The sequence below is a fragment of the Meriones unguiculatus genome, chromosome 10 (genome assembly GCF_030254825.1).
Source record: "Meriones unguiculatus strain TT.TT164.6M chromosome 10, Bangor_MerUng_6.1, whole genome shotgun sequence".
NCBI lineage: Eukaryota > Metazoa > Chordata > Mammalia > Rodentia > Muridae > Meriones > Meriones unguiculatus.
In genome coordinates this window covers 13,986,844-13,996,945 of record NC_083358.1, presented here as the reverse complement: position 1 = coordinate 13,996,945, position 10,102 = coordinate 13,986,844, and the positions used below count along the sequence as shown (strand labels likewise).

General features: G+C 43.7%; 1 long non-coding RNA gene across 1 annotated transcript; it reads right to left on the bottom strand.

Annotated features, from left to right (window-relative positions):
• Nucleotides 1-2,938: 2,938 nt before the first annotated feature.
• LOC132657015 (uncharacterized) lies at nucleotides 2,939-7,541 on the bottom strand. The gene is made up of 3 exons (XR_009594859.1): nucleotides 7,341-7,541; nucleotides 6,241-6,401; nucleotides 2,939-4,006 (listed from the first exon to the last, which is right to left on the bottom strand). It is a non-coding gene; the product is annotated as an uncharacterized LOC132657015 (long non-coding RNA).
• Nucleotides 7,542-10,102: the final 2,561 nt, after the last annotated feature.

Genomic DNA, 10,102 nt, shown 5'->3' with positions numbered 1-10,102 from the left:
TTAGAATGGTCCAAATTATTAATCTTCAGTTTTGTTTTGTTTAACTTGGAGGGGTTGGTTTTGGTTTTTGCTTTTGTTTCTGTTGTTGTTTTTGTTTGTTTGTTTGTTTGTTTGTTTGTTTGTTTTATTTTTTGAGACAGGGTTCCTCTGTGTAGCCCTGGCTGTCCTGGAACTTGCTATGTAGACCAGACTAGCCTTGAACTCACAGAGACCCACCTGCCTATGCGGAAATTAAAGGCGTGCCCCACCACCTCCTGGCAACCTTCAGTTTTATAGTGTGAAAGAAATACATGTCTGAGGTATACACACTTCAGATTTTGAATTCTGGTCTTTTCCAGGCTAGCGTTTGGCAGCATGATACTTTCTCACGATGACGAGCATTGGCTGTGACAGGCTCCCAGGCAGCCAGCCACACCATCATGAGAGTGCACACTGATACTGTGTGGTGGGGTGTGCTGTTCGGATGTTACTTGTGTTCAGGGCTGCGTTAGTTACTCATCTCGTTGCCATGACAAAGCACCTGACGAATGCAGCTTAAGGAAGGAACGGCTTGTTTTGACTCACAATTTGAAGGAACAGTTCTTGATATCAGGGAAAGCATGGAGGCAGGATGGGAGGCAACTGGTCATATTACGTCAGCATCAGGAAGCATAGAAAGATGATGCTGTTGCTGTGCTTGCTTTCTGTTTTTTGTTTTGTTTTTTGTTTTTTGTTTTTTTTTTAATTAAATCCACAGCTCCGGACCATGCAATGATATTGCTCACATGCAGGATGGGCTTTTTCCCCTCCAGTTAAGCCTTTCTAGAAATGCCCTGATAGACATGCCTGGAGGCATGTCTCCTGGGCGATTCCCATCATTTGGACAATCGAGATGAAAAAAAATCTGATGCATTTCCCTTAATTGTTATTTTATATGTATGAATGGGTGGCTTTGTTATTGTTGTTTTGTTTTTGTTTTGCATGCATGTCATGTATGTCTGAGTCATTCAGGTGCAGTGCTCATGGAGGCCAGAGGAGGGCATCAAATCCCCTCCCCTAAGACTGGCGTTACAGAGACTTATGAGCTGCCATGTGGGTGCTGAGAAGTGAACTTTTGTCTTCTGGAAGAGCAACCAGTAAGTACTCTTAACCACTGAGCCATCTCTCCATCCCCTTGTGTGTACTTTTGACTTGGCATATTTTCATTCTAAACACGACACCATCATTAATCAAAAAGCATCAGATTCTAATTCATTCTGTGTCACTACAGGGAGACCTGACACTTAACACAAAACAATATTGAGTCAGGAAGCCATAGCTTAGGATGTGAGCTATCACATCCTCCTCTTGTATCCTACATGGATGTAGGCACAGTTGGAGAGAACACAGGACACAGCTTCTTCACTGATGAGCTAACACTGATCCTACATCAGCATCATGCAGTAAGCCTTTTGCTGTAAAATAAATTGCCCAGCACTACGTCTGTTGCCTGGATACAAAAATTAATAAAGATATAGAAGGCAAAACTATGTTTACCCAACTGGCTACTAGAAAATATAAATGGTTCCTTGAAAGTCCTGCAAAGCACATCCAGGAAGGCCAGTGGGTGGGTGGAACTTGGATGTCACATGTGAATCACAGACTTCCTATGATATCCTGGGCATGTCAGGGATCCCGGAGAGGCCTGGGTAAAAACACCATACTTTAAATAAAAAGTTTTTCTAATAGTACATTTCAAGCCTGGACAAATGAATAGAGTTGTGGGCCACTGTGTATCACACTCCTCACCTATCACGTTCTCCCTCTACACCAATTATGACTCATCCATCCTCCCACTCTAATCTCCACCCTGAAAAGATCAAAGGAGCTGGCTGGAGAGGTGGCTCAGAGTTAAGACCACTGTTCTTCCAAAAGTCCTGAGTTCAATTCCCAGCAACTACATGGTGGTTCACAACCATCTTTCATGAGATATGGTGCCCTCTTCTGGCATGTAGGCAGAACACTGTATAAATAATAAACAAATCTGTTTTAAAAAATTCCTTATAGATCAAAGGAGCATGCACGTGACTTCCACTCTTATACCCAAACTTTTACACTATGCCACATAAGCTGAATGGTGTATCCCATGGCTTTTTTCGTCTGACATCTTTGATATTGCATTGGGGTGCCAGTAAGTATTTGTTGTTTTATTGCTGCCCATCAACATGAAATCAAAACCTACCAATCTTCTGACTAAAATCAGCGGTGATGGGATGAGGCTCAGGGTAGAGACAGGTTCTGATGTATGCTCCCAGATAAATAGAAAGTTGGAACCACTGAACAGAAGGAGGAATTTAAAGTCCTAACTTTAAAGAACACTTGCGTGAAGAACTGTATCCTGCCAAAGGCCCCACGTTGGAAACTTAACCCTCAGTGTGGCTGCATGTGAGGATTTTCCATAACTGGGGCACAGGATCTTCAGGGGAGGCTGTGGTTTGAAGATGAAATGCCTCTCACAGGTCGAATTGAGCACTTGGTCTTCAGTGGGCGGTGCTGTTGGGGAATGAGCCTTGTTGGAGGGACTATGTCACTGGGAGTGGGCTTTGAGCGTTTGAAGCCTGCCCCCTCCCTCTTTCTGTCTCTGTGTCTGTCTCTGTGTCTCTCTGTCTTTCTTTCTATCTCTCTTTGTCTCTGTCTCTCTGTCTTTCTCTGTCTCTATCTTTATGTCTGTCTCTCTGCATCTCTCCCTCCCTTTCTCTGTCTCTGTTTCTGTCTTGGTCTCTGTCTCTCTTTTTCCCTCTCTCTCTCTCTGCTTCCTGTGTATGGATGGAATGTGATCATCTGCTTCCTAATTACCAAGCTGGCCTCAGGCTTCTGCTGTTATGCCTCTTCTACCATGGTAGATCATTTTTTGCTCTGGACGGTAAGCTAAAATGAACTCTTTTTTTTCCCCATAACTTTATTTTTGTCAGATTTTTTTATCACACCAACAGAAAAATAGCTAAACCAGGAGATAAATAAAATTACATGAAATCATTACAGTTTGGCCCTAATGTAATAGTCTCAATGTTCTAATAAGAAGAAACGAAAAAAGTGGACACTGGGCAGCATTCTATGGCGCTTCCCAAACCCAGTCGCTCAAGGATATAGCAAGGTGAGGATCTGCGGAAACAGGAAGAAGGCTTGCAACAGAAACAGAACACATTGGACCTTGATAAAGGACATACAACCTCCTGCAGTGTGGATTCCTAAGTCTTGTTGTCTAAGCCACACTTCTGTGTTGTGCCAAGAGAGAAACGTAGTGGTACTCAAAATAGATACTTAGCACTGAGAAGCAGAGATGCATTTGATCCTAAATATCTGTTTCCCTCTCCATAGGATGGCAATAAAACTAACTTCATATACTGGCTTATTATGAAGACTAAACCATGTAGCAGGTATGAAAATAGCTTAATCCCGTGCTTGGTGCCAGGAAATGCTATGTCTGACACGTCATAATGGCCAACCTCACAGCCACCCCTGCACACAGTAGGAATCGCCTCTGACTAGTTTTTGTCAACTTAATACAAACACCCGGGGAAAGAGAACCTTAGCAGAGGGCTTGCCTCCATCAGATTGGGATATGGGAAATTTTCTTGATTGATGGTTGATGTGAGGTGGCCTAGCCCACTGTGGCTGGTGCCAACCCCTGGGCAGGTGGTCATGAGGGATAGAAGAAAGAAGACAGAGCCGGGAAGCAAAATTACCTCCGTGGCCTTTGCTTCAGTTCCTGCCTGAAGCCTCTTCCTTATCTTCCCACTATAATGGACTGTAACCATAAACCAAAAAACCCTTTGTCTTTGGTAGTGGCTGAGCACAGCAACAGAGGCTCAATGTATAATAGGACCTTATATATACAGAGATACTCACAAAATCCTTGTTTTTGAAAAGCAATACAACTGAACAGTTAAGCTAAGAGATCCACATTAGTATCTTCAGCATCTAAAACTGCAGATCTTCACATGACAGCATGACTCTGACATAGGACGCTGGCTGTGCTTCCCACAATCTAAACAGAAAAGGAAAAAAGCTGGAGAAAGCATCCTTGTTTCCATAGACATATCAGCTGTTCCCACAATAATCTGCATGTCAACCCTGTTCTCACGGAACCAGGGAAAGGCGCTCTGTATGTCTCCATACCTGTGGAGTGAGTGCAGACTCTTCAGTTAGGAATACAAGCAGCATTGCTGGAGATGGAGCTCCATGGCAGAGCACTTGGCCAGCAGGAAGGAGATCCAGGGTTAAAAACACTGGGGTGGGGCAGAGTGGGGCAGTGGAGTCTCCAGGGCTAGAGGCAGAAGAGTCCCAGGATGAGGCAGTGACAGTGGGGGTTTGCTGCTATTCAATTAACCTGAATTTACACCTATTTTCTTTCCTTAAGATATAATGGTGGTTGCCTGTCATATTGGTACTTAGGAGGCTTGAGGCAGAAGAGCTCACGATCAGCCTAGATCATATATCAAAACCGTGTCTCGAATAATACAACAATAAGAAGCAACGGGAAAGGTGATTCTTTTCAAGTCTGTGACCAAGAGGCTAAAGTAAAGATAAATGGAAAAAGCACCTGCTTCCTGGAATTCACAGAATCTTTGGAGAAGGAAGGAGTGGCTGGCTAGCTACCCACAGGATAGGCTGAAGGTGGCAGAGTCCGGCAGTTCCCAGCTTTACTTTCAATGATGCAGTCTGGTAGCTGAAACTGGCCAAGACTGGAATGTTTTGTTGTTGTTGTTGTCTTTACCATAAAAATGGGTACATGAGTGCTTCCCCCATTTCTCTGGAGGTCTGAATATTAAACCCTTTTGAGCATGCCATTGGACCATCACCCAGAGCTGCAATTGCTGCTCCTCAGTGGAAGAGCTAAAGGCAAGGAAAACTGTCAGTCAGGAACCCCTAAGAGTGAACACTCTACATTAGGTGTTGGAATAAATGGACCAAAAGAAAGATTGAATATATACATATATATTCATATATATAACTATATGAAAAGATGCATATATGTCTATATGAATAAATGAGTTAAAGGAAATTACTCTACATGGGGGAAGATAATCTCCAAGAAACCATAAACTGGTAAATAAAAGTCCAGGCCACAGTGTGGGATATTGCGCCTAGGGTTGTTAGTCACTAGAAATGCAAAGTCACACAAAATAATACAGGCTACTGCTATTGCTCTTTGTTGCTCGCCAGGACTTAACTGAGAAACCCCCATTGCTGAAGATATCATACACTGGGTACAGGACATGGAGAAATCAATCTTATACTGACCAGGAAGCTTCCCTCTGCTCACTAACTGTCATAGTATTGGAAGGTGTTATGAAAGTTGTTAGGGAGAAAAGTCATCGCCAATCTTACCCATTCGGGAACCCTAAAAACTACAATAACTACTGGCCTAACACAAATGGAATGGTGGCATGAATATTATAGGAGCAACCAACCACTCTTTGCTTGGACTTAAGGCCCACTCCAAAGTTGAAAATGCATGTCTGGAGATGGAATGTGCATTGAACGTATGACAGGAGTCTACTGAGCGCATCTGAAAGACTCTAACTAGCAGTGTTTTCAAAGCAAAGACTCATGACCAAACCTTTGGCAGAGTACAGGGAATCATAAGAAAGAAGGGGAGTTAGTCTGATGGGGAAAGGATAGGAGCTCCACAAGGACCAAATATATCTGGGCACAGGGTCTTTTCTGAGACTGACATTCAACCAAGGACCATGTATGGATATAACCTAGAACCTCCACTCAGATGTAGCCTGTGGTAGCTCAGTAACCAATTGGTTTCCCAAAGTGAGGGGAACAGGGACTATTTCTAACAGGAACTCAATGACTGGCTCTTTGGTCTCCCCACCCCCGAAGGGAGGAGCAGTCCTGTTAGGCCACAGAGGAGGGCTTTGCAGCCAGTCCTGAAGATACCCGATAAAACAGGATCAGATGAATGGGGAGGAGGTCCCCCCTATCAGTGGACTTGGAAAGTGGAGATGAGGGAGGGAGGGAGGGACTGGGAGGGAAAGAGGGATCAGGACACGGCTGGGATACAGAGTTAATAAAATGTAACTGATAAAAAAAAATAAAAAATAAAAAAAACTTTAAAATGATGTAAAAAAAAAAAAAAGAAAATGCTTGTCTGGTGCTGGAAGTCTGGTCAAGAACCAGTGACGAGGGAACTCGCATGGTATCAAATTGCCTTCGTAAAAAAAAAAAAAAAAAAAAAAAAAGTGCACTGAATATATGCAGATATCTTACTTCCAGGAGCATCAACAGGAAATTCGTCATCACAAGGCACAAATGTCCAACCATGTCATGCCCTGCCATTTAGCTCTACGGCTCGTCACTCCATGTGGGTAATGTCCAGTCTTTAAACATTCTTCTGTGCTAGATGCGGTGTGCAACAATAATTCCATCACCTGGGAGGTAGAGGCAGGACGTGTAAGTACATCTTATCTACGTAGCAAGTCGAAGGCCAATATGGGCTACGTGAGACTATCTCAATACACACACACAGACACGCACGCACCCTGCAAGAGCACATTCACAAGCATAAATGCAAACTGTAGATATGACTCAGACACAGTCAACAGATCTGTAATAATCAATTTATTACATATCAAGTATCTTGTGTATACAAGGCACTATGACTCAATGCTGGGATGGAACACATAATAAAGCCTACATATTAAACGTTGCCCTGTCCTTGTGGATCTCTGAAGTCCGACAAGAGTCACCAAGAGATTAAGTAAGATCAACGTCACAACAGAGTCACAAGCTCCACTCTGAACTGGCCCCTCTTCCCTGACATGATAATGACCGTCTCCATCACCACCCTGTGGCTATTTTAGGCCTGGCCTACCTGTCTCCCAAAGCTGATGCACTTACAGTTATCTTATTTACTCTTTATACGCACTCATTCTGGTGTGGCACGAAGTTCAGGGGAAAAAGACATTTGCTGTGCTAGGCTCACCATCTGAGCTCTAGCCCTGAACCCTCATAAAGGTGAAAGGAGAGAACTGACTCCTAAACATTGTCCTCAAAGCTTCACATGAATGCTGCAGCAGATACACCTACACACACACACACACACACACACACACACACACACACCAATACAATAATAATAATACAATAAAATAAATGCTCACAGGCTTCCAAAACAGAAAAACTAGGATTCTCATAAAAACGTCTCTTAACTATACTCAGGAATTGCCACACAGAAGAGTGACAGTTAATCGGGAGGATGAACTGGTAGCTTTTCCAAAATCCCTGATATCTTGGAGAGTGTTAGGAACACAAACACCCTTTCTAATTGATCCCCGCTTTTCAAAATAAAACACTATTTTTTTACATACCAGCACTCAGTTGTCAGAAAACTCCTTCGTGTATACCCCCGAGGCACCAAAGATTACGGTCTCCTTATAGCATCTTGCAGCATCTTGCAGCATCTTGCTTACAGTGTGATGCCGGCCTTGCTTTTCGAGTTATTTGGGGAGAGTTGTCCTTGTTGTAGTATGTGTTAGTACCAGCAGAGGGCAGGAGTACACAGCACACCCAATCTCCTCTGGTCTAGGAAATGGATGAGGCTTAGCAACGGGGACACAAAACAAATCATGCCTGCGCACTCAGAGATGACAGCATGAGCAACATTTGGAAATGACAGCCACTGTGGCTCAGAGTATTGCCCCACTATTCACATAGGGCATGTCAACTCACCACAGCTATAAAACATTAAGTAAATGACCCCCAATTTTAATTTTCCTTCTACTTGTCTACGGCATTCATGATGGTTTACCCTCACCCCTCTGTCTTTAAGCTATGAACTTGGCAAAATATAAACCAGACCATGTGTCTTCTTGGCTAAAATCTGAGGCCAGTTAGAATGGCAGATTATTCGCACCTCAGAGGCTCCAATCATGTTCAAATCAAAGGTAACAGTTTCTTCCCCAGTGTGAGAGTCGGAGGTTGTGTGGGTTGCAGGAGGGGAAACAGGGACGGTACCTTTTTCTATGATGTGGTGGGCACGTGCTGGCACTTAAGTGAAAGAATATAGCCATCCTCTACCTCAATAAAGCAAGTATTTATTAATGCCCCATTAATAAGTCCAGGCACGGACACGGAGCCACAGGGTGATGAAGTAAATTGCCCAGGGGTGTAGTGATAGAAACCCACAGATCTGAGCTTGGAACTCCAGAGGATAAGCTCCAGATACTTGTCAGACACTATTTTCAGGAGCCTCCATGGGAGTAAAAAATGCTGACCAATGACAACCATTGGTCCTTATTCAAACTGCGACCACTCTCTACTTTCAGTCACTCAATAAAGGCCCACCCAGATCCTCACATGTGCGAGCCACAACATTAAGCACTGGAATCCATATACATGCAGCATGCTGTCATATGGATTTGGCCATAAAGCTCAGAAGACAGAATGGAAGCAAGGCAAGGTGTGATCTGCAGTGTTTAGAGGTAAAGGCTTGACGGCAGGCAGCGTGTGAAGCAGAACTCAACTGCTTGTCAATCAGCCATGAACTCCAGCAACAAACAAGCAGCAGGCTCACAACTGCAACCTCAGCACACAAGAGGCTGAGGAACAAAGGTGATCGTGAAGTTGAAATCAGCCTGGACTGCATTGCCAGTTCCAAGCTAGCCTTGGCTACACAGTGAGACTCAAAACTCCTTCCTGAGCTGGAGCCTACAGTACTTTATAATTCTGCATCCCTTCTGTTTGTCCAGCTCGGTCCTCATCCTGTGTTCCCAGTGGGGAGAGCACTTCCAATGGAGAGGCTGCATTACTGGATTTCATTAGAGTTCTGCTACTTAGGCGGCATCCACTGTCTCTACATTGCCTCCCTCATCTTCCCTTATCTGTACAGTCAAGCATCATCCAGCTCAATGGGCAGAGGTGTTTTTATAGAGCAGCGACTATCCACCCAGGGCTGGGCTTTGTACCAGAAACACAGATCACCCCCACCACACACACCTCAAAAAGCTCACATACTAGGGCATTTTAACAAAGTGTACCCCATAAACCCAACAGGAGATGCCAGGGACATCACAGCTATTTTCAGTAACAGCCAATAATTTGGGACACTGAGTTTGGGCTGGGCCTTATCTATAAGTAATATTAAAAAACAAAAGCAAAGACAAAAACTTCACTCTAATCCTCTGACATATTTCCAGAATATGTCCACTTCCATGGAAAACCGAGTTAAAAGGATTCAGGAACTTGAAGGATGATTCAGGAGTCAAAAGAACTCTGTCCTCCTACAGAGGATCCAGACTTGGTTCCTAACATCCATATGGCAGGTCACACTGCCTGTAACTTCAGTTCCAGGGGATCTGATGCCCTCTTCTGGCCACAATGGGTACCTGCACACACATAAACTCATGCAGGCACACATCTATGTAAATAAATGAATGAATAAATATATAAATTTAGAAGATTCCATTACTGAAAGCTGGAAGGTTGTAGGACCAGAACAGGCTTGTTGTGTTTCTGTTTTCTACAGAAGCTCATACTAAGAAGCTCAGGTGAGATGTCAAGCCAGAAATTTCAGGCAATCCCTATGCGTATTTGCGTATTCTACCCATTTCCTGCTCTCTCTCTCTCTCTCTCTCTCTCTCTCTCTCTCTCTCTCTCTCTCTCTCTCTGTGTGTGTGTGTGTGTGTGTGTGTAAGCCAGAAGCTAAATGTCCTTTAATTGCTCATCAACTACTTTTTTTTTTTAGACCAGGCTCTTCTCACTGAGCTTGGAGTACACTAATTCAGCTAGACTAGCTAGCCAGCAAGCCACAAGGACCCCCTAGCTCTGGGAGTACACACCTACACCTCTCTTTTGTACATGGATGCTGGGGATGGAACTCAGGTCCTCATTCTTGCACAGCAAGCACTTTACCCAGTCATTCCCCTCCCTTAACCCATCCTGGATTCTTGTGAATCATTTGTGCCGATCTGATAAACCTCTTTTTAGGGGCTAAGCCTTTCTACTGGCATTTTAGTATTTGTTCAAGAAAACTTGTCTTAATATTTGGAACTGGGATTCAAGCAAACTGCAGTTCTTTAAGTACCTCCTAAGCTCTTTAATAATATATGAAATGATATTTAATATATAACCC